This window comes from Meles meles, chromosome 10 (genome assembly GCF_922984935.1).
Source record: "Meles meles chromosome 10, mMelMel3.1 paternal haplotype, whole genome shotgun sequence".
Lineage (NCBI taxonomy): Eukaryota > Metazoa > Chordata > Mammalia > Carnivora > Mustelidae > Meles > Meles meles.
This window is the reverse complement of record NC_060075.1, coordinates 59,684,230-59,710,003: the sequence shown is the minus strand read 5'-3', so window position 1 is coordinate 59,710,003 and position 25,774 is coordinate 59,684,230. Positions and strand designations below refer to the sequence as shown.

Genomic DNA, 25,774 nt, shown 5'->3' with positions numbered 1-25,774 from the left:
ATGCATTTGAACATCAGCTATTCTATGTACCACTTTCAAAAAAACTGAAAATCATTGATTTTAGAAATTATTAAGGTAATGTAGAAATACAATTTATTATTTTGAGTCCTGAACATGTATAAAATTCTCAAAGCCAGAAAGCCTTTTCCATCGCTGTATCCCATGCAATCAAATAGGGACCTATTTGATATAAGAGGCTTAGATGCCTCTGTCCTACCTTGAACAGGCAAGTTTCATTGTGACATTCCAGTCCTTTCCAGTCTGTTTCGAGAGCTTGATTTTAGCATCTGAGAGCTTCCTTTAAGCAACTTAGAAGCACTGAAAAAAAAAAAAGCTTAAATGAGATTACCAGTTGCTAAAGTTGGTGGCAGAACAGAACATTTAACAAGGAAATTGAAGGAAAGGGACAAGAAAGAAGATATGAATTATTAACTCCAAAAAGCATTAAATACATAGACTAAATCAAGGTAACTTAGTGATAGTATAGTATCATATTTAAGAAAGACTATTTGGTTAAAAAAATAGATATTTTAGAGAAAAAGCATATGACCTGAGTTATTTTCTTCAAGGTTTCTTAATATACTTATATTACAGTTTTTTCCCACATCAGTTCCCAAGGCAATTGATGTTCCCATGGCTGATGCTGCATAGTCATACCCATGTCCATCAAATGCAGAATTTTCTCCCCTATAGTCAAAAAAGAAGAGAGGACAACATAATTTGGATTACTTTGATCTTTCTTTAATTTCTATTTAAATGCGTGTATTTATAAACTTATAAAAATTCACAAATTTGGCACTTTCAGTCTTCTCTGTAGCAAACGTTGAAGCAGAAAACAAAGCATTATGAATATTCATAATGAAATAAAATATGGAATGAATATTAACCGAATATGAAGGTTAATCTCTATTCTGCTTAAGCAAGTAAGGTTTAAACAAAAATGTAAATTATCAATGAGAGAAAGTCATTTAAGTAATATAAAAGAAAATAACTTACTAGGCAAGAAAAGTCTTTCTGTACTTTTTTAGAGACTGCATTTAATCCACCTTGGTAATAGATCCAATGTCCTCCTAGTCACCAAATACAACGATCATCTACGAGATGCAACAGGAACTATTTTAGAGATATACCAAAATTTCATAAATTTATAATGAAAGGTCCATAAAACAATTTCTAAGCAATAATTTTTGTAGGATGATGTATAAAAATTCTGTACCTTAGTGAATTCAGCATTATATCTACCTTTCTTGAATAGTCGTGAAATTCAATGTATTTATTGGACTTGATAAGAATATTAAAAGTAAAAGCCAGTAATTAGAGGATTATAAAACTATAAAGAAAAGCATTTTTTAGCAAATATATTTAAATAGTTAATATGGAATTGAAAGCATTCCTCCAGAACATCACAAGAAGTGGTTAATATCAGTAAATTTCTTAGCAACATGTTTTCATGAATCTCAATTGGACCTGTACTTTTATCTCCTGTCTAAAATCTCTAGCTTTACACTAAATCATTTTAGTTGAAATCTCCATAGAGACTGAAATGTGGCCATGTGAGACTATATGTATGAAGCACCTTCTAAAATGGGTGTTGTTAACATGATTTCTGTTACTGTATTTATTTTACCCATAACTCTACTCTTCTTATTTTTTAGACATATTTTCCTTCAAACTTTGACCTGCATGTCCTGAGGTAGTTCTCCCTATTTCCTGACACTTCCAAACACAAAACTCTCTCACTCATTGCATCTAGTGGGAGGTCATGATTTCTTGTCATAAGAAGGTGTGCTATGAAATTCAATCTATTGCCACTCAACATAACATCTTTCTAATCTCTGGTGATGGTCAGAGGTCAAGGTGGCAAATAATACTGTCACACACATCACAGTGAAACACAAAGGATGAATATTCATATCTCAATGCATACAAAGATGACTGCCAGTGTCTGAATACGCATGACTACACAGTTGTTAGTGTATGTGAGAATCATCAAGTCTTCCATCTCTTTCGGCTAACGTACCTCTAGTAAATTATTTTCCATGTGTAATTTTAAAGTACCTTTATGATTTTGAAGGAAATATCATAAATGTGACTCATGAGAACTCACGACAGTAACTAGAAGATATTTTCAGCAAGTTGGAAACTATATTTTATTACAAGTTCACAAAAAGATAGCAGTTGAGTAATCTTTCCAAAATTAATGTTGAATTATTTTAAAGTGCTTAAAATTAATTTCCTCTTTAGTTCTAAATTTCTTATGGCACCTATACAGAATCACGTTTAAAGATTCAGAAACATTCTATAAATGTATCTTATTTATATATATTATATAACTATATGTGCAATAAATGTGTGTAAATATACTATATACATATATGTGTATATACATATATACTTCAGAGATTTTTTTTTTCTGTATATTACTCTGTTCTGCTTGGACTTTCAATTCGAAAAGTTTTGAATAAGAGTTTATATTTTGAATAAGATTATAAGTAGTTTATTTGTTGGAATCTAACAAAATACTCATTTTCTCTATGTACAGTCTCCCTAATGATAATTTTCATTTTTTTAGCTAGCTGCTCTTCTATAAACGATCATCCCAGATGGCATTCCATTGTTTTAGAATTGATGCCACTCACCTTCTTTTAGGAAAAGATTGTATTTAATAGGAAGTCTGGGCAGTGTTTTTCTGCAAGAAGGGAGAGAGGGTGTAGCTTGAGGAACAATATTAGGCCTTGTATTTGAATTGTTCTCCTATGAATTACTTCCTAAAATCTGATGTAAGCAAATAACTCTTCCAAGTCTTTAAGAACTGCTTTACAACAGGAAGTATCTCAACAATTTGCTGAAAATATTTGCATCTGGTGGCTCAGGAAGTGAGGATCTGAAGTGATTATTATCTCTTTTTCCTTAAAGAAACCTGTCATAGTTGTTGTGTAATGCAACATGAGTGTGTAGCTGGGCTGAGAAACACTAACACATTCTTGAAAAGAAATGTTTTTTCCTCCTCCTACAATATATATTTTTTAATGAATTAGGTGTAAGGGTCAGTAGGAGTAGGAAAAGACCTTTAATTTATTAACTATGGTCATCTCAGTGCTAACTCAGGACCTGACAGATGCTTGATAAATATTTAGTAGATAAACAACTGAAAGCTGTTTAGGGTCTCCGCTGCTGACTGGCACTCTGAGGAAATGAAAGGACACTGAGCTCTCTCCAGGATTACTGCATCATCCTAGCTAAGAAATGCCTAAGGACATCTCAGATCAGTTTACTCTTCCAGGTGATAAGGCTTAAGAAGTGTCTAGATTGGTAACTGGGAAACCAAATATGGACATAAAAGCTATGTAAAAATTAGGAGCAAAAAAAAAAAAAAAAAAAATCCCACCAGACAGAGCCAGGCAAGAGATGTTTTATTATAGTCCAGATTATCACTAGCATCTGGCTAAATGAAAAAGATGGTCTAGGTATCTTGATCTCTTTCAAGTTCTATATTCTATCATTATATGATCATTTTGTCCGTAATACACACTAAGTTTATTTATATCCTTATATTCCCAGATTGTTCTCATACTAACAATAAACAGACCTGGATGGCATATATTTGGAACTCCCTCAGGGCACTCAGGAATGTAAAACTAAAGGGTCCTCACATATTCCTTAGTTCTGCTTTTGGCACTTCTTTCTCCTGAACATGTAACACCTATTTCAGGTTTAGTTCAACACTCTCTTTGTGAATTCTCCATCATTTGTGATTTTGCAAAATATGAATTTTTTTAAAGTCCTTATTAGCTCATTTTCAAGGAACAGACTTTGTGGTTATCACAGGAATAAGCATTTGAAAACATGTTCAAGATCACTAGTCCTTAAACAAATTAAAACCATAATGAGATATCATTACACACCTATTAGAATGTCTAAAATCAAAACAACTAGCAATACCAAAACGTGGTGATCATGCTAGCTGCTGAAACTCTCAAACCCTGCTGGCGGGCTTACAAAATGCATCAGCCATTTCCAAACTGGGGGAGAATTTGAGAGTTTCTTTTAAATTCAACATATACCTATATGACCAAGCAACTCCATTCCTTGATATCTACCTAGAATAAATAAAAAGAATGTTAATGAACAAATTTAAAAGTACTACAAGAAAATAGAAGACTATCATTAGAAGACTGTAGTTAAAATTGCCACAGACAAAATCCACAGATGGATAGGAAGATGGGTGGGCGAAAGTTTAAGCTGTAAGTAGATATTTGCATATTATTCCTCCACAATATTTAGTGATTACAACAGGAAGAAAAAATAGTACATTTAGAGTAGAAAACATTAGCAGACCTAGCTAAGTGATTAAGTTAAACATCACCAGTCATCTACATCAACCCCTTGTCCTCCCTGATACAATGTTCTGAGAAGGACATGTCACTTCTGTGATAGTCTTTTCATTAATTCACAACTTCAATCTAATTGTGAGAAAACATTAGACAAACCCAAGTTGAAGGATCTTCTACAAAATAGCTGAAAAATACTCTTCAAACATGCCAAGTTCATAATAGACAAGAAAAGATGGAGGACTCATAGATTAGAGGAGACTGCATAGGCATGCCCATGCAATGTGGAATCCTGGATTAGATCTGGAACAGAAAAAGAATATTAATGAAAGAATTGGTAAAATGTGAATCAGGCTTGTACTGTGGTTAATAAAATTATACCAAGGTTGATTTCTTAGATTTTGATAAGTGTTTTGTAGTTAAATACGATGTTAACATAAGAGGAACCTGGGTGAAGGGTAAATGGAACCTTCTGAAATATTTTTTATGATTATAAGTATAAAATTATCTCAGTATTAAAAATATCAAACCTCTTGATCATTTAATCAGTAGTAGGTTATGAATGCTATTCATTCCATGCTGCCAGTGTGAGTTTTTATTATTTAGGACACTTCCTAATTTTCTTCTATGTGTTTTCTGGGATCATAGAGAAAACACGGAAATATCTCAGAACATCATGGATATAATTTTTAATAGTTAAGATCAACTAAACTCTTGTATTAAACAGGCACTAGAGATTCAGTGGCTGAAAAACTATATTTCTCAGCCCAAAGAAGTTTCCATGTATCAGGCAACTTTGGATCACAGGGAAATTCAGAGATCCAGGTTTCATAGCTATATTTTTCTACCATCCGTTAAGGTGTCTTCCTCATGTGTGATTTGGCACCATGTCCAAGTCAGAAGTGGTGGACAGTAAAAAGGCAAAACAAAACAAAACAATACAATACAATACAACACAACTCAGGAAGAACAACCTGCTATTAAGAAATTGTCCTGGAAGTGGCACATATCACTTTCACTCATATAACCTAAGACACGTGGCCACATCTTACCATAAGGAAGTCTGGACACTGTATCAACTACAATTCTGTTGCTGTGGAAGAAGAGAAGGAAGGGTTTGCTGGTTGACCACCAATCTCTAATATGAAAATAATGAGTCTTTTTAAGAGATTTCCCATTTAACCCATTTAATTGTTTATAATATTGGAGAACTTCATACATAGAGAAGAATCTTTAAGAAATATAGATCATGTTATACATATTGATGATAATAACGGACATTTAAATAATAGGTTATACTTTACAAATGGCTTTCCTGTAGAACATCACATTTAATTCTGTGAAACAAGTAATCCCAATTTACATAGAAGAAATTAAAACAGAGAGCTAGAATATCTAATGGTACTACAAGGGTACAATTTTAGATTTTCTGACTCAACATGGGCATTTTCTTTATAGATTGTTTATGGCTACCCTCAGTTTAATTGTCGACAATGGTTTAAAAATTAGAAACTAAAATCTCATTTCAATACCATTAAAATCACATTGTGAGAAAATTGTATACTCTGTTTGCAGAGAATTAGGAGTTGAAGAATGAGTCAAACTCTCCTTCTGAACATGACTTAACCATATTTGTTCAGTTTTTAATGACTGAATGTTTCATTTAGACCAAAGAACCACCAATTCCAGGCCCTGGGTAAAAGCCAGACCTCGAAGTCTCCTATTATTCCAACAGTACATTTCCAAATATTTTATTTCCTTAATTTGTCTCATGTGCTAGTTTTGTCCCAGGCAGGTCTCGTTCAGCTCCAAGTTCAAACAAGAGCCTTCAGTCTCACAATCTCTCATCTCTTCCCCAATTTGTTTTGGCTGATCTCCTCCCACTGTGACCACACTATTTCTCTCACTTGCACAGTTGATGCCATATGTCACTGCTGGTTGCAAGGGAATACTTGAAAGGGTAGGTTCATTTGTAGGCAACAGGGTTGAAGGCCAGAACTCACAATGAGGACTCCATAATCCATGACATTCCATTACTGACTCCCTGACTGTGGAGTGATAACATAAACCCCCTACACATCACAAGATCTTAAGTAAGCATCCTGGTCCTTCCTTCCTATCCATGCAAAATTGTTGTCAGCTTTGTAACAAGGCTGCCAAAATGCTAATCTGATTATTCACCAGTGGAAGTTTAGGTGCCTGAATGCGAGATCTCAGGTATGACTTTGTTCTATAAGAATCAAAGCATTCCAGAGACTTTAGCTTAAAGTCTTGGTATCATTTCTTAAGAGAATTATTCTTGCCTGGAGAACTGCTGGAGAGGTAAAGGGTTTCAATGACATTCCAAAAGAAATAACAAGGGGCATATTAAGATGGGAGTAGAAAAACTACCATTTGAAGAGTTGTGTCCAAATATCTCACAGGCAGCCCTGAACTCAGCAATCTTCAAAGAGGTATCATTTTGCATTACCTAGTAAGGAGAACAAGACTTTGGTAACTATTAGGAATCAGCAGCGCAACATAAAGAAAAATAGGTGTAAACATGAGAAGTGGCTAAGAAAAGAAAGGGTGTCTCTGCAAGTGAGCTCGTTTCTCACCCCTGGAAAGCTTTAAGCAGGAGAGCAGCAGTCGGAGAGACGGTGCTTGAGAGTAAATGCTCAGGCACACTGCCTGAGGCTGCAATCTTGGTCTCACTGTTCTTTAATATTCTTTCAATGTAAGTGGGATAATAATATCACCTATTTTATATTGGTTTACGATAATTAAATTCAACAGAAAACACTGAGATGAATTTTTAGCACCAGATAAATGCTCAACAAATATCTGTAAATATTTTTGAAAAGTCAGAGCTGGAGGAAAAATCTGATACAAATGGGGGAAAGAAATTTTTTTTTTTTTAAGATTTTATTTATTTATTTGACAGAGAGAGAGATCACAAGTAGGCAGAGAGGCAGGCAGAGGAGAGGAGGAAGCAGGCTCCCCGCGGAGCAGAGAGCCCGATGCGGGGCTCGATCCCAGGACCCTGAGATCATGACCTGAGCCAAAGGCAGCGGCTTAATCCACTGAGCCACCCAGGCGCCCCAAGAAATTTTTAAAAATACAGGGATTGAAGAACAGCACCGAGGGTTATAACAGACCTGTAAGCTCCCTTTAAGACTCTCTACAGCTTGCTCTTCCTATTATTATTATTCAATTGCAAAGTATTACAGGGCAGACAATGTTCTAAGAGTATACCAACATGAAGCCAGGGAACATGAGGTAGTGCACCATTTTACAACCAATGCGCCGTGGCTTATTAGTGGGCTAAGACTGCATTACAGATAGAGTTTATAAGAGATAACACAATTTAAATCAATTTCATAGTCACCAGTGGGTTAAGGCCTCTGCCTTGGGCCCGGGTCATGATCCCAGGGTCCTGGGATCGAGCCCTGGGATCGAGCCCCGCATCGGACTCTCTGCTCGGCAGGGAGTCGGCTTCCCTTCCTCTCTCTGCCTGCCTCTCTGTCTACTTGTGATCTCTGTCTGTCAAATAAATAAATAAAATCTTTAAAAAAAAAAAAAAAAAAAGTATATCAGTTGAAATTATTGCATGTAGCCATTTCAGGCATTAAAAGTGATGCAAAAAGTTATATTGGTTTAGCAAGTTTAAGTTACTCATTAAAACTTCTGAAAACATCAATTTAGACTTTGTGCTTTCATGGTTTTTATTACTATTACATAATAGAAAGAAAATATGTTAGTATTTCTCACCACTTCCAGGTAATGTACACCAGTTAATGATTTTCTACATGTGTCATGATGTTAAAATATTTGAGAGGTACTAGATTCCATGCTCTTTTTGATCTTTCATGGTGTAATCTCCTGTTGAGCAGAAAGAATCTACCCAAGAGGTGGAAATGTTTCAAAATGCAAGTTTCTTCTTCTGTTCTTATAACTCAACAGTCAACTCCACACAAGTACATATATATGTAAAATGAGGATCACTTTTTAAGTGAATTATTGTGCTTTACTAAATGTAATTTTATAAATGAAAATTTATGCATCCCTGGTATTTACAGTGGGTTTTTTTTTCTGCTATGAAGTCTGGAATCTGGACAACATTTAGCAGTATTGCAAAGCTGCTGTTATGTAGTACTCACAGACATCACTAGAAAGTTGGCAGTGTTTAAAAAGGCAGAGCATCACCTATGATAGTCTTGAGTTGGATATATTTTTCATGTGCTTTTCTTGCTTTTTAATAAATTCTGTTTTTAAACCACCCTGAATAAATTTGCTTCGACTGTGACATTTTGTTTTAATCATAAAAGTTCCTGTTTCCCCTACCAATATAGAAAATGTAAGTGGGAGATTTAAGAGGATTTTGAGCACCTTAATGTATTATCATCAAAATAATTTGGGAGCCAATAGTAAATTGAAAGAACACTGAAATTTGAGTCTGAATAATTGACTCTTCAAGTCCATTAGGCAATTTAAGTTGCCCCCATTGGATCTATTTTCTCAATAGTAAAAAGAGAATGATAATAACCTTATTATCAATCTGTTGTAAACAAAGAAAGAAATGAAGAATTACATACTGTAGAAGCTTGGTGATGTGAGTTGTATCTATGTCCAAATGTTTTCAATGAACAGTTTAATCTTAATACTATAATCCTGGATTCAAAAAGGAGCTACCAAACAGAAGCCATTGTAAAAAAATCTCCAATAAAAACACATGACATGAAACAGCTCTTCCTGAATCACTTTCTCCCAGAATAACCACTGACATTGGCTAGCTGTGATGCAGGCATTTATTTATAAATACATTCAGGCAAAGGTTATAGTGACTGGAAAACTATATGTGGCTAAGAAAGTTTATTTAATCATTTTAACAGTCATCTTGGGTTCACTGCTGAATTTATTTGATTAACTGCAGAAGTCTGTTAAGATAAATATAAATAAAATCTAATGGAATCAGTCAAAGTTGGGGGGGAGTGAATGAAAGGCAAATAACACATCATTTGTGAAAAGGGAAGGCATGCAAATTAGTTCCTAGATAAATATCTTACATTGTGATTAGCAGAACATTTTAATACTCAACATGAAACCACAGACATGATCAGAAATTTAAAAAAAAACACTTAGCAGGCATTGATGGATATAAACTTATACCGAGATATACATGGAATATCGTTGCAAAACTGAAAACAATAGAACCGAAGTCACAGCGTAGGCATGGTTAATTTAGACACTGTCAAAAAATTGGATGGGTTGACAGATGCAGTGAATGTCTATGACCAAAATGTTAGCACCTTTATTGGTCACAATATTCCAGAATTTGGAGGCAGAGATCAATGTGAGAATGGAGAAGACTTCAGGTTACCTGATTAGATTCAAAAGCAACAAAGATAGGATAAGGTCTTCCACAGCAAACTTGTGAATTTTATTCCTCGCTAAGTAGTACCCATCAACCCTCCCAAACGAAGTAGAAATTAGGAAAAGCAACATTATGTGACTGGCAGCTTCAAATATGCCAAGGAACATTTATTATTCTTTCTTACTAGAATTGTTTCTTCTGGTGGGAACTAGCACAGCCATATAGGCAGATCTGTGAGAAAGAGCATATACTTAAGGAAAACTTTCTGAGACTACTTGGAGGGGGCTGATTTTCTACTGTTAAAGAAAATTGGAAAGAAAGAAGTGAAGAGAAGAGAAGAGAAAGGAAAGAAAGAAAGAAAGAGAGAGAGGGAGGAAAGGAGATAGGGAGAAGGAAGGGAGGGAGGAAGGAAGAAAGAAAGGTCTCTGTCTTTAAAGTCTCTATCATTAACTTCAGTTAAGCTATTCCTAGGAAACAGTTAAACTGCTTGACTTTTTCTTGAGGTAGAGAATAGCCTGAAATTATATGTACAGTAAGGTTGCAAAATGAAGCAGAAAAGGGGTAAGACTATTGATTACAGAAAAATAATTTTCATTTTATTTCTTATATTCACTGCATGTACTGTTTAAAAAGAGAAAAATCGATCACATGATTTCAAATAAGTAAAAAAGAATCCATTATGACCAAAGGATTCCAAAGATCATGGATGACACTTACGTGGGCCCCTGGTGCTTTGGAATGTATGCTAAATCATAGCCTGGTAGCTGATTAATTGGCAAATTTTCTGGGTTAACAAGAAATCTAAAACCAACTCAAAAGGGCTTCCAATATTCTGTTTAAAATATTTTTAAAATTTAAATTAAAAAAACCAATGTTTTAGCCATAAATAGGTTTCTTGTGGAGGATAAAATTTAGTAGAGAATCAGTGTTTTCAAAGCTATGGGGCTGGATGCCATGTTGAGATTTCAACTTTTCTCTTTTCTTTGTCAAACAGGTAAACTGCCTGCATGTGATCTTTCCAGGAAAATCATGAGACAGGACAGAAAAGAGCACGGAGCCATAGCATTTGTGGACATTTTCCCTGAATTTTTAAGCTCCTAGGGGAACGTAGAGGATTTTATGATAAAACCCAAAACTTCCTTGGTTTCAGGGACATAAGTTTCTGACCATAAAGGCAGAAGGATTATCCCTAGACTAGAAAGATATGCCTCAACGCTATGAAGAGGAAATAGATGGAACCACATCTTGTTCTTTAGAAGTTCTTTTGTGGAGCTAACAAAATCTTTAAAAAATACATGAATAAATGAATGAATGAATGGCTCTGTTACCAATCAGGCACACGCACTTGGAAGGTGTGCAGAAAGTTTTCATCTCCAAGCACATACAGTAAGCAGCAGATCAACAAAGAACAGCTGAACCTGAAGAGCCTGTCAGCCCTCATAATAGTCATCAGAAAAGCAAACCAATGGAACCAAAGACCATAGTCTATATCTAGAATGACCAGCATGTCCCAGGTTACATAGGACTTCTGCAGTTTTAGCATAGAAAGTTCCATGTCTGGGAAATTCCTCAGTTCTACGCAAACCAGACCTTGCTGCAAGCCTCCCTACCCATGGCACACAATGTTTGGCCATATGGAACAAGTCTAAGATGGATATTTCAAGAAGAACTAAACTTTTCACCTGTTCTAAGGAATGGGGATTGAGAGTCAGACTTCAAAAGGGAATATGGAAACTGAAGTTCTTTTTTTTTTTAATCTTTACACCAAAGCTTATGAAAAAAAGTGATATCTGTAATATTTGAATACCGTAATAAAAGGAAAGAATGTCAAGAGTTTTCTTTTTTTAATTAATTAATTAATTTATTTATTTTCAGCGTAACAGTACTCATTGTTTTTGCACCACACCCAGTGCTCCATGCAATACGTGCCCTCTCTTCAATAGAGTTTTCTAAGGAAAAATCACTAGCCTTAAATTCTATACTGTGCTAAATTATTGTGTAGAACATCAAAGAGAATCCAATCTTTCCAAAATTCAGAAAACATAACAGCATTCTTGAAAAAGGTGCTTAAAGGATTGTTAAGTTGATCTAGAGGTGATTCAAAGGAAAAACTCAAGAATTAGAAAACAAACTGTATAATAAGAAATCACATGGAAGCCCCCAAAACAGTTAAAATTAAATCTACTGGTGCAACCACTCTGGAAAACAGCATGGAGGTTCCTCAAAATGTTGAAAATAGAACTACCCTATGACCCAGCAATTGCACTACTGGGTATTTACCCTAAAGATACAAACATAGTGATCCGAAGGGGCACGTGTACCCGAATGTTTATAGCAGCAATGTCTACAATAGCCAAACTATGGAAAGAATCTAGATGTCCATCAACAGATGAATGGATAAAGAAGATGTGGTATATATACACAATGGAATACTATGCAGCCATCAAAAGAAATGAAATCTTGCCATTTGCGACGACGTGGATGGAACTAGAGCGTATCATGCTTAGTGAAATAAGTCAATCGGAGAAAGACAACTATCATATGATCTCCCTGATATGAGGACATGGAGAAGCAACATGGGGGGTTAGGGGGATAGGAGAAGAATAAATGAAACAAGATGGGATTGGGAGGGAGACAAACCATAAGATACTCTTAACTTTACAAAACAAACTGAGGGTCACTGGGGAAGGGGGTGTGGAGAGTGTAGTTGGGGAGGGTATGTGCTATGGTGAGTTCTGGGAAGTGTGTAAGTCTGACAATTTCACAAGCCTGTACCACTGGGGCAAATAATACATTACATTATAATAAAAATAATTAATTTAAAATAGTGAGTGGTTTCCATATAAGATGAATCCTTCATATACAAAATTATTTGAGTCATTAGAAACATTATCATGTAATAATAATCAAAGACTTTGGAAATTCATGCAATATGATGCTAAATTAAAAATTGTATATGTGCCACAACCTCAATTTTGAAGAAAAAGTTTGGGTATGTGTACATATGTGTTACATATTTATTAATTATTCATAAATGCTAAGGAATATAAGGGACTGAAAAAGATTTAAAAATTTCAGTTGTGTTTATTTCTGAGTGCTGGGGTTATAGGTGAAATTTACTTTCTTTTCTATACTTTCCATTCATGTTCTACTAATTTTTTAAATCAGAAATAGTATTATTCCAAATAGGAAGTTGAAATCCTCTTCAACGGAATTGGCAAGTGACAAATATGGAATGAATAGTTCTCTGAGGCATTTGATTGCTATTAAGACTTAGTCTTCCTACTGGCAGAAAAAGCCCAAAATAACCAATAAAACTTGTTCACACAACTGTGCTGACAATGATATTAATGCCTAGAACAACACAGCAGTTAACTAAGGGAAAACCATGCTGGGTTCAACTCGATGAGAACCAGAGGAGGGTAAAAGCAAATGGAAAAAGATGAAATTGACAGGGAAAGCGAATTCTACATTCAAACTCCCAGCCTGGGTGGGCAGTTTGGGTGGGAAACTAACCCCTCCAGAGTTTGGGTTCACTGACCACAAGTGGAACAAGGATTGGCAGGGAGGCCAGATTGAAGCAAGCAGCTATAAAAGTGTTCTGCCCTGTGAGTACCACCCTGAAACATAATTAACCACCTGAACAAAGGAAAACAGTGCCCAGGGTTTCTCCATTCAGGAAGCAAATCTAAGAAGCAGGAACTGGAGCCATGTGCCAACACTTCCCCAAGATCAGAGGCCAAGAAAATAGCATAATATCTGAAAAACAAATCTGGTCAGCTTCTCATAAGACTTTCAAGTCAACTATTGTGAATTGGCAGTGTGTTTCTAAGGATCTAAGTATTGGTTGTATCCTAAAACTACGAGACTTTATGAGGTTATTTTTACATGGTAACAGACTTCGCTGAATTATATGAACTATTATTTCTGACACTGGAAAGAGTCATTCTACCTGGATTGTGTGACTATTCCTGCACTTACTTTTCACTAATTCATTTGAGCATTCAACCGTTCAACTATTCAGCCACTGTTTTATATATACAGGGCATTATTTAGGCCTAGGCATGAAGTAGTATATAAAGACATCCAAGTCACACATACTCCTCTCCAAATCTAGTGGAAGGAATAAAATATTAATATATAAAAGCAATAAAAGGACTTTTATTAGTCAGGATAGCTTAGGCTATGTTTAAAGAATTAAAAAGGACCACCTTGATAGATCAGTGGCTTTCCATAATAAAGTTTCATTTATCAGTCATCAAATTCTAAAAGAGAAAGGAGTTCTCTAGAGCAATGCCCCACCAAACTGTGACTCAAGCATATAGGATGATTTTTCCAAAACATGGCCTCCAGATTTGCTGCCAAGAGAGAAAAGAGTTGTTGAAGAGGCACATTGGCTCTTAAATATCTCAGGTTAGAAATGCTATGTTTCCTTTTATAGTTTCATTTATCAGACTCAGTAACTATTTTTAGGTTGGTTTCTCTGAGAAGCAGAACCTGGGGCAAGGATTTAAATCCAAGTGATTTATTTGGGAAGCGATGCACACCCCGCTGCCCCTATCAGAAGTGGATGTGAGAAATAGGAGCCAAGTACAGGTGCAATTTCAGTCACTTATAATGGGCTGTGCCTTTGGATGTGGTGAGGTCAAAGAACTGGCAAAGTCCTAGGCATTTCCACATCATGAAGCTGAGGAAGCACTAGTACCCAAAGCAAATGTCTGAAGTCAAGGTGCCAGCCATTAGCAGGAAGATACGTCAAACCTGTGACATAAACACACAGGCTAGTTTAAGAGATCTGAGGGAATGAGCAGAGCAACAAGTGTATCTCTTTCGGCTTCCAAACACCTTTCCACTCTCTGCTTTTATGAATTCAATTTTTTAAAGTTCCACTCGTAAGTGCAATATTTATATCTCTGAATCTTCCTTATTTCATTTAACATAATGTCCTCATGATGTTTCCTCCATGTTGTCTCAAATGGTAGGATGTCTTTCTTTTTTATGGTTGAATAACATTCCACTGTATATATGTGTCACATTTTCTTTCATCTCTCAGTGGATACACAGATTATTGCCATATCTTGGCTATCATGAATAATGCTACAATAAACATGAGAGGGCAGATACATTTTCAACATATTGATTTCATTCCTTCTAGATGCATATTTAGAAGCAAGATTGCTGATAGTTCATTTAATAGTTCTAGTTCCCATTTTTTCAGAACATTCATACTGTTTTCCATAATTACTATATTAGTTTACATTCCCACCAACAACATAAGAAAGTTCCCCTTCTTCCACATATCCTTACCAAAACTCTCCTAACTTTTTAAAAAAATCATCCTAACAGGTATAAAGTGATACCTCACTGGAGTTTGGGTTTGCAATTCCCAAATGATTAATGCTGTTCAGTACTTTTTATACATGTCTTCTTTGGAAAAAATGTCTATTCAGGTCCTTTCCCCAATTTCTAATCATGTTATTTGTGTTTTTGCTATAGAGTTGCATGAGTTCCTTATATATTTTACATATCAACAGCTTATTAGATATATGGAATAAAGATATTTTTTCCCATTACACAGGTTGCCTTTCATTTTGCATATTGTTTCCTAACTGAGTAGAGCTTTTTAGGTTGATGTAGTCCTACTTATTTATCTTTGCATTTGTTGCCTGTGTTTTGGTAAAATATCTAAAAAACCATTGCCAATACCAATGTCAAAAGCTTTTCCCCTATATTTTCTTGTAGGAGTTTTACTGTTTCAGGTCTTACATTTAATGTTATAATACACTTCGAGTTTATATTTTTATGTCTGGTATAAGCTCAGGGTCCAATTTCCTCCTTTTGCATGTGGATATTGAGTTTTTCAAACATCATTTATTAAAGAGACTATCCTTTTCCTATTATCTGTCCTTGGTGCTTTTGTCAAAAATTAGTTAACAGCTTATGCATGGGCTAATTTCAGGGCTCTCTATTCTCTTCCAAACACTGATACTAATAAATTATTATTTTCTTAGGAATATTCCCATAGATATCCATTAACATTAAGATTCAGTAAAGTTGTGTTTAACTAATAATTAACAATCATTTGTTTAGTTCCCATAGCATTCTGGACTCGGAAATCCACTTAAATATATAAGACTCTCGCTCACATGGTGATTTGAGGAATAATGGTCCTATTGTGCAAGGATCTCTTATCCCTAATTGCTTCTTTATCTACCAAAAAAAAAAAAAAAATCACCATGCGCATTGAAATGCTTTATTTCATAATATTAAACGGAAAGTTTACACATAGGAGACTGCACAGTGCTCTGTACATATGCTACACTATTTGTCCTTAAGTCTAGGGATTTCCTTCACTTGGCATGAGTTATAGGAGAGGTGCCTAACACCCAGACTGAGTGAGTTATTCTAGCTCACGGTGGTGTTGGAGAGAAAAGTGCATAAACCAGAGGATGTCATTAGACCAGTGACAATGGAGGAGAAAATACCCAGTGCTGACAGCCCACTCACTTGCAAGCTGATTGGTGTCAACATGCTGAGCAGTACAGACAGAAGGGCTTAGGAAGGGGTTGGCTGCATCTGGTGAGAAAGGAAGTGTAACAGCAAAAAGAGAACAAAATATTGTATGTCTGTGTTTGCTCCACCTAGGAAAAACAGACACAATGAATCTACAGTATGGAGGGAGAAGGAACTAACCACATGTATTAATACAGTCTTTGTGCCTCAGCTGTAAAACAGGTTCTGGGCTTATAGTTAAAGTGCCTGCCCAGATGGGGCCTTTTCCCCTTTCTTTGCAATATTCCATATTCTAATTATGACTTGCACTGTTTCTGGCACAAAAGCAAGGCCACTCATGTGGCCCCAAGAGTAGGCATGATAAAAAGCCAGGCCCATGAACTCATGTGGCTGCTCTTTTCCACTTCCTTTCTCCTCCCTCAGCTAACTCAGTCTGGTTTTTTTTGACAGGATTTGGAATTCTTCAAGCTGTCTCTGGTTGCCTTTCACTCACTAAAGAAAGAAGAGCTAGTCTTCAGAAGTAACTCTATAGTCACTGGCAGGAGAAGCAGCACAGACTGATTAACAATGTGGTACAAAAATCCTGCAAGCATATAAAGTGCTAATAGCTGATTAGAGTAAAAAGGAACTTATACCACCTAATGGAACTGTGCAATATTCTACATAAAATCCAAGCGCAAAATTTACATCACGTGTGACAAGTTTCCTCACTTCATGTGGTACTTCATTTTGGCCCTAAATGTTAGGTTACCCATTTTAGTCCATAAAGAGAAAATATCATAAAATTAACAAATACCACTAAGTAAGATGTCCCAAATCATCTTATTCTATTTCACTTTTTTGCTTGCAGAGCCTTGTAAGTTTTCTATTCTATTTAAATTGGTGTTTCGCTATTGAGTATTAGAGAATTCACTGACTTTCACCTTAACATTCCATTAAACTTTTATGAAGACCAAATGTTCTTAAAAACTACTGATTCTCATCTAAGCTATTAGAGCTTTAAATATAGGAAAGAATCCTACACAATTTGTACTCATGTTTTAGCTCTTTGAATATACTAACACGGTTCTCAGGTAGAGAACCTTCTATTTCCCTGCAACCTTTTTTAAACATTTAAAATGAATTTTTCTTTAAAAAAAAGGATTTTATTTATTCATTTGACAGAGAGAGACACAGAGAGAGAGGGAACACAAGCAGGGGGTAGTGGGAGAGGGAGAAGCAGGCTTCCTGCTGAGTAGGGAGCCCGATGTAGGCCTCGATCCCAGGACACTGGGATCATGACCTGAGCCGAAGGCAGACGCTTAAAGGCTGAGCCAACCAGGTGCCCCGAGTTTTTCCCTTTTTTATCTTGTTATCATTTTCCTCCTTGAGACTTCAATCATGTCTTTAGCCACTTGGTAATCAGGAGCATTGTTATATCCATTTATTCATTCAGTTATGCACTCGACAAATATTTACTGAATGTCTAGAAGTACAGTAGTTAACACAAGAGAATGAAGTCCATAGTCTACAAAAAGGAGAAAGGTAATAGATAAAACAAAGGAGTAAAATACAGAGTAAGCTAGATATTGATAGGTATTATAGGGAAAAATAGAAGAAGAGAACTAGGAAATGGAATTTTAATTATGGTGGGCAAGAAATGCTTCACTGAGGCTGTTTATACTGCAAAAGATACAGGAATCTAGTCATGTGCATTTATGGTAGAAAACTGGAGAGGAAACAAGTGCAAGAGTTTGAAAGCAAGTCATAGAGTATGTGAGAATAAGAGCGGAATGGCCCATATGACCGGACTGGAGAAACCAGCAAAGATGACCACAGAGATATAGACAGATTATGTGATTATGTAGACTGATGTGAGGACTTGGGATTTTACTCCAAGTGAGATGAGAAGCCACTGGAGTATTTATGTAGAAAAGTGATATATTTGAATTTATGCTGTGTAAGTCAGCTATATCGATAATAATCTATAAGGGTAATGAAGGCAGAAATGGGGATACCATCTAGAAGGTTAACACAATTATTCATTCAAGAAATGATGACTTGGACTAAACTGAAAGAAGTAAAGGAAATGCAAAAACATTTGAATTGTAGCTGTATTTCCAAGGTGGAGAGAGCAGTACTTTGAGATAGACAGAAAGTTGGTTATAAAAGAAGGAGTGAGATTAATTCCAGTGATTTGGGCCTGAGCAAATGGAAGTGTAGAATTGCAATTACTGATATGGAGAGGGCTCTGTGAGGAGCAGGACTGGAAGGAAGGGTAAGAGTATGACCCTAAAGCTGCTAGATTTGAGGTATATTAGATATCTAAGTGGAGAGACCTTGCGTTGAGAGAATATAGGATGGAGATATTCCTTTAGCAGTTGCAGTGGAGAAATGGTTTCTGAAATCATGAAAAAGATGAGACTGTCAAATTACTGAGTGTAAGGATAGAAGTGAAGAGTCTGAGGGCTTGGTCCTGGGGCCAGTAATTCATGGTCAGGGAGATCACGAGAATTCATCAAAGCCCAGAAGAAGGAGCAGACAGGGAGAAGAAAGAAAGCCTGAAGAGTGTAGTATCCTGGGATCCGCATGAAGAAATTTTCAAGAAGGAGAGAATGATCCAATGTATCAAGTTCTGATGATGGGTCAAGTGAGATAGTACATAAAAACGGATTTTGATTGAGCAGCATGGAGGTCATTGGTGATTTAATAAAAGGCACTACATTAGAACTGTAAGTTCAAAGCTTGACTGGAAAGGGTTTAAGAGAAAAAGGTAGCAGAAGAATCAGGAACCACTAATTTAGACAACATTTTGAGAACTTTTATATAAAAGAATAAGAAATCTAGTGGTAGCTAATTGAGGACAGAGTCAATAAAATCATTTTTTTCAGGTAAGAGAAATAAGGGCATGTTTGTATGCTGATAAATGATCTAGTAGAAAGTGGAGGGAAATGATAAAGGAGGGAGAACAATCTTTCTACTTCTAGAAGTAGAAGAGAAAGCAAGCAGTCTCCTGCCAAGTGGAGGCATTTCTTGAAATAGGCACACCTTAAGTCAACCACTGTCAAAGGAACAGATGAAAGTAGGTGCTTCGTTATTTTGGTAGAAGCTTATGGAAGCTCTCTTCTGCTTCTTTCTATTTTTTCTGGAAACACAGTCATCAGCTGTGAGTTAGGATTTAAGAGGAAGTATTAAGAGTTTGAGGAGAGAAGAAAAAGTAGGAAATTTTTTTTCAGGGAGAGTGGGAAAATGAATGGACTAGGGAAATATAATATGATTGCCAGGCAGCATTAAGAACCCACTTGAGATTACGGGTTGTAAATTTAAAGGAAGACAATCATTATGGTTGTGATTTTCTGCAGCCATATTCAGCTGTATGAGAGCAGATGTAGAGCAGGCAGAAAGATGAATTTACTCATGGATTAGCCATGGATAAAATTCTGTAATTCCGATACAATGCAAGGAAAAAGAGAGTAATTATAATGATGGGGTCATGGAATAAAAGTTGGGTAAAAAAGAAAGGAATTTCATAGGGTGACAATGAAAAAGTCATATGATCAAGTGATTTTGGCCCTAGGATACAAATATATGTGAACTGGAAAGACAAAAAAGTAATGTCATGGAGAGACATTATTGAAATTGAAAGTTTGGAAATTAAGAGTTGTTAGTAAAAAGAAACTATGATATAACCTTAGCACTGGTTGTCCTATGTTGATCAAAGATGATCATTTAGGGGAGATGAGGTCAAGGCACAGAGAAGCTAGATTGAAGCAGTATCTACACAGATTTTGAAATGATCAAGGATAAGAGAAGAGCAGTTTAGGACACAGTGATTTTAACTCTTGAAGGAAAAAGGGAGAATAACCTGGAGGTCAGTAAATGAAGGGAAGTATGAGCTCACAGCATGAGCTTTAAAACTGGAAAGACTGAGGAAAGAACAAGGAAAGATTGCCTGGGACTGACAAAGAGAAACAAATGGATTTGCCCCATCGCCAGGCCTCGGGGTATGAGAGTGTGGAGGAGAAAAAGCCACTAATCAAGATGACTTTTGAAAAACAGTGTCCTTAAGGAAGACCCAGTTTGTTATGGGCGTAGTTCTCAACCTTGGCTTCTCATCTTATAAATAGGATAGATAGATAGATAGATGATCGATTGACAGATGATCGATTTATTTTAGATAAATATTTTCCAGTTTCACTGTTGAAACTTTCCCTTCAAAATTCAAAACTCTCACAGAGGGGCATCTGGGTGGCTCAGTGTCTGTTTTTGGCTCAGGTCATGATCCCAGCGTCCTGGGATCGTGCCCCACATTGGCTCCTTGCTCAGCGGGGAGCCTGCTTCTCCCCTGCCTGCTGCTCCCTCACTTGTTCTCTCTCTCTATCGCTCTCATTCTCCCTTTCTGCATCAAATAAATATAAAATCTTTAAAAAATAATAAAAAATAAAATGAAAGGTATAATTATAAAAATTCTCATAGAATGTCTACTACGTGGTTAAAGTAAGTAATTTTATAGTCAGTTAAGTTGCATGAGTGACATTATGTCCATGTTCTTTACGTAGTGAGAAAACTAACCACTGTCTTGCACATAATCAGTTTATATTATCTCAGAGGAACTAATGAAATGTAATTAGGCAGGAAATAATCTCACTTAAACATTTTTTTAGTAGCAAGTGGGAATAGTCCAACAATGATAAAGTCTAATTCTTCAGACGTTACACCAAAGGTACAGAATTGAGTGTGTCACTGGGTACAATTCTGAGATGGCTACCGATAACAATTGCAGGTAGGTCACATAGCCATGTAGATCTAAATGTCCATGGTGCATCGATTTTACAGGCACAATACCCAAGAAGACCTAGAAATACAACGGGAATCTACCACATTAGTGAGAAATGCTACATTTGTTTCTTTCCTACGAGATGTCATGGTGTACAGTCTATGTTGAATTAACATACAAATGGCTGTGGGAACAAGTTCAAGTGCTTAATAATAAGACATAAAAGATGTAAATGGATATTATATAAGACTGATGAATCGCTGATCTCTCTCTGAAACTAATAATATACGTTCATTAATTGAATCTAAATAAAAAATTTAAAAAATAATAAGAGGTATAAGAACTAATTCAAAACTGTTTTTAAGAGTGGATATTGTAACATTCTTAAATGTATTCATTTGTTCCTTCAGACAACAAGTTTTGAGTGTCCAATATATGCAAGGCACTCTGCTCGTTAATGGGCATGGAGCAGCAAATGAACTCTAACTTCTCAAAGTTTACAATCTTCTTCACAGTTGTGAAGAATACTTTTTTAAAGGTTAGTTTATTTATTTGACAAAGAGGGAGAAAAAGAGAGAGATGGGGAAGGGGCAGAGGGAAAGACTATCCAAGTGGACTCCTACTGAGCATAGAGCCCCATGAGGGGCTTGATGTCACAAGCCATGAGATCAGGACCTGATTCAAAACCAAGAGTCGGACACTTTTTTTTAAATTAATTAATTACTTATTTATTTGGCAGACAGATCACAAGTAGGCAGAGAGGCAGGCAGAGAGAGAGAGGAGAAAGCGGGCTCTCTGCTGAGCAGAGAGCCCAAAGAGGGACTCGATCCCAGGACCTGAGCTGAAGGCAGAGGCTTTAACCCACTGAGCCACCCAGGTGCCCCCAAGAGTCGGTCACTTAACCAACAGAGCCAACCAGGCACTCCCAAGAATATTTTTTACTTACTATCCAAAAAGACAAGATACATACGTGTGTCCTGATAATTACAGGAGGCAGGAATTAACTTTCATTTGGATATTTACTTCTAAACTTATTTTCTGATACTTCTTGTGAAGACTTAAGACACATAAAAGTCTTAAAAAATTTAGAATGGAAAATCACAAACTCAGAGAAAACTAGATTTCTTAGTAAATCTCTCATGGTTTTTGAGACTTTAAAAATCAAGAATAGGGGTACATGGGTGGCTCGGTCATTAGTGTCTGCCTTCAGCTCAGGGCCTGATCCCAGAGTCCTGGGATGGAGCCCGGTAATTGAGCTCCCTGCTCAGCGGGAAGCCTGCTTCTCCCTCTTCCACTCGCCCTGCTTATGTTCCCTCTCTCACTGTCTCTCTGTCAAAAAATAAATAAAATCTAAAAAAAAAAAAAAAATCAAGAATAAACATTTCTGTCACCCCTAGCAAGGGTGGAGGCAGTTAAAATCAACTCAAATGTATTTGGTTTTATTTTTTTTTTAACATGAGTACTAATAACACAGATTAAATAAGAAGATCTGAGGGTTTAAAATTTTTAAAAATGCATTTGACCATACTTCTTCTGAGAGGAGGAGCTAAGACAAAATGGAGTGGTATTGCAGAAAGAAATGAAAATCCCCAAGCAACCCAGAGAAGGAAGAAGAGCTTCTCTTACAGTATAAATGGGTCTTTGTTGGATTTTAACAAGCCCTCAAAGGACAGATTCCTGGAGATGTCTGAAGTTCTTCATTTAATGTGAAAATACTTTACACTTTCCCTTAAACAAAGAAATCACCCCACTGGCTGGGAGCCAGAGCTTGCACATTTTTTGATGCACCACAGGAAAAGAGAAAAGAAGAAAGAAGGCAAGCACTTCCACATTCACCCTGGGGGGAAGAATGTGCCTCACTTCCCAGAGTTCTAACCAGTGGCAGTTCTGGATCCTGATTAATGAGTCCTTCCAAGCTCCTCGCTTTGCTGCCCCCTCTGCTGCTCGACAGTTTCAATTTTCACCCCAAATCTGGAAGTGCCTCCTCAGTGAAGAAAGCCCTGAGATGATGTGGCAGGACTAAAAGGGAAAAGCAGATATTAGTGCTACCTGATCAGCAGGAAATTTGAACTGTATCCACTGAGATGGCCCAAAGAGCTGTTGAAATGTAGGATAAAGTTCAGCATGGGATTACTATGTTATGCTTCTCTTTTTGGGGGGAGAAGGGACAGAGTCTGAGTTAAAAGTTTATGAGTCAATGTGGCACACCATCACCTTTCGTGGCATCCTGCCCTGGGCTGGGACTTCTTTGAGTCAGAGCTGCAGCTTTCTATTTAACCTCTTAAAAAAAAGACTTTTGGTGTCATTTGGCTGCTGGAGCTGGGATAACTTATTTGTGGTTTAATAATAATTTTATATAATCACATAAATGTTATATAATTATGTAATAATAACATGATTTATTTAAACAGGTGAATATGATATTCACAGACACATTAATAATAATACCTACATTTGCATACTATCCACTGAGCATTTGTAGGGCTTTATACGTGTAAAATGAAAGCATCTCCACAAGAAGGCTATATGCACAGCAATGGAAGCCTAGTGGATTTTGCTTATCATCTTATTGCTTATCTCATTGCTTATCATTTGCTTATCATCTCACAGCTGGGAAATGGTGGTCCTTGCTTCAGACTGCACTTTCAAGACTCAACCATCTGTGTCTCTTTTCAAAGAAAACTCTGATATGAATACTAATTATCATTTTCAAAAATGCATCGATGCTCCTTTTAAGAGAAACTAACATTTTACAAAAGTACAAAAGGAAGAAGTATCTAAGACAGCAACAGAGAACAGTAGCTAAGAGTTAGAACTAAGTCTGGATCCTGTCTTCTGCCTCTTTCCAAGCTACGTGAACTTGAACAAATAACAATGTTATTAAAACTCAGTTTTCTCATCTGTAGAATGGGGACAATACCAGCAGGTTTACCATAAAGAATAAATGGGGTGATGGATGTTAGGTACCACATACCTAATGGTATAATAATAAATGGTAGCAATTAATTTAATGTCTTTAGCATATGCTTATCCTAAACAATTTTATAATGAATTTACTCTCTAGTAAAATCTAAACTTCCCAAGTATTCCACTCCCACAATCTATATTAGAAGATTGTTCTATGTATTTCAAGAATTTGAAAATGGCAGGGATGTTTTTGGTTATACAAAAGAAGTATGAAAATTAATGTTAGCACATCCAAATTCTGGCATCTAGCTGACAATATGAAGCAAATGATGTAACTGAGAAGTGATTCTCTGAGACAAATCAGGACAAGTCATGCCTCCTTCTTTGTTTGCTTCCAAAATTGTCCCTCACTCTTAGATTCCTTCTGGGTCAGTTTATAGTCACCGTGTCCCTGGAGTGGCAGTTGCTTGTAGCTGAGCATTGCGGACTCGAGCACCAAAGGAAGCTTTATGACCAGATCACTTGAAGTCACTCTATTTCAAGCTGCCAAAGATTTTGTGGTTAAGAAGAATGGTAGAAGACTTCTATAATTTAAAACCAGGGTTTTGGGTTTTTTTTTTTTATTTTTTTCCCCTCCACTGGAGTGATTCAATGTGCATTGTGTGCACATGTGCTCTGGTACACATGGAGATTCAAATGACTATCAGACCCTTTGGTGTGAGTTCAAATTTCCTGAAGGTGTTGGAATGTCTGTAAAACATCAGATGCCCTGCTGCTCGAGCTTTTTAAAAATAAATATATTTTAATTCTCTGCTGATTTGATATCTTGCTTTATTTAGGGAAAGACTTGACAGTATCTTTGAAAAATGGACCATAAAAAAGTTTTTTACTTTCTGGCAGGTAAGCAGTTAGATCTGATTCGTCTATAACCAAAAACCAATCATGGTGTTGGTGTGTGTTCATTCCCTCCCTCCATCCCCCAAATTTAAAATCTTTATTCTTGTTCCAATACTATTAGTCATATTTTACAGAATTATTGGTGAGTTGCTGTCATCACTCATGTGATTCATTTTTCCTACTTAAGCTTCAGAAATTCTTTTCAGGGAGGCTTGGGGAATGTTATCCATGTAAATTCTGGAGTTTTATTTCTAAGCCTTTTGATAATTGCAAGGTAGCTTCCAAATACTTCATTTTACACTAAAGCCCAATAGTCAGAGGGAGCAGAACCCCTCCTGCTATGTTGTACTTTGAGTGGTGGATTCTGCAGTCAATGACTTCCACCAGCTTCTTTTGTTTTTAATGTCTGAGAATCAAAATGTTAAGAAATTGCTGTGGAAAGAAAAGGATTTGAGGCAGACATAGTCTTCAGCTGACACCCTGTATTTTTGTTCTCGATCAAAAAATGAAGACACAAAAATAACCATCATCAGGAACTACCTACATGTAGGTAGTACAGTATAACATACTTTTAAAAATGTAGCTGTTGATGTAACATGTTTTCAGGTGCATATGTGGGTTCAGTTTGCCCCAATTATTTCCCAGGATGGAATCTGGGGCACAGGGTTTCTGTTCATCACAGTCATTCAGAGACTTTTCTCATCATCGTTGTAAAAGAAAAAAAAAATCCTAAAAGGGTCTTGTGATCACAAATCGGCACACAGATCCCCACACTGAAACATGCCACTTGTATTCATAACTCACGATGCCCACAGCCACACAGAGGCCTTGCAGAGGCCTGCAAGTGCTTCCAGAATGAGCCAGAAGCAGTGGGAAAGCATTTAGCAAGAGCCCTCATGACACCAACAGATACCTCAAAAGAGATCTAAATTTGGAAAGAGCCTTTACCTTACTGCTTGAGAAATTCTGAAGAATAAGTGCTGAATACGCAGAGGTAAAGTTGAACAGGTCTCACTA

The 25,774-nt window shown here is 36.4% G+C and overlaps 1 long non-coding RNA gene across 1 annotated transcript; it reads right to left on the bottom strand.

Moving 5' to 3' along the window:
- Positions 1 to 556: 556 nt before the first annotated feature.
- LOC123952076 lies at positions 557 to 3,751 on the bottom strand. Its single transcript, XR_006820561.1, has 3 exons — positions 3,590 to 3,751; positions 997 to 1,094; positions 557 to 687 (listed from the first exon to the last, which is right to left on the bottom strand). It is a non-coding gene; the product is annotated as an uncharacterized LOC123952076 (long non-coding RNA).
- Between the last annotated feature and the right edge of the window lie 22,023 nt (positions 3,752 to 25,774).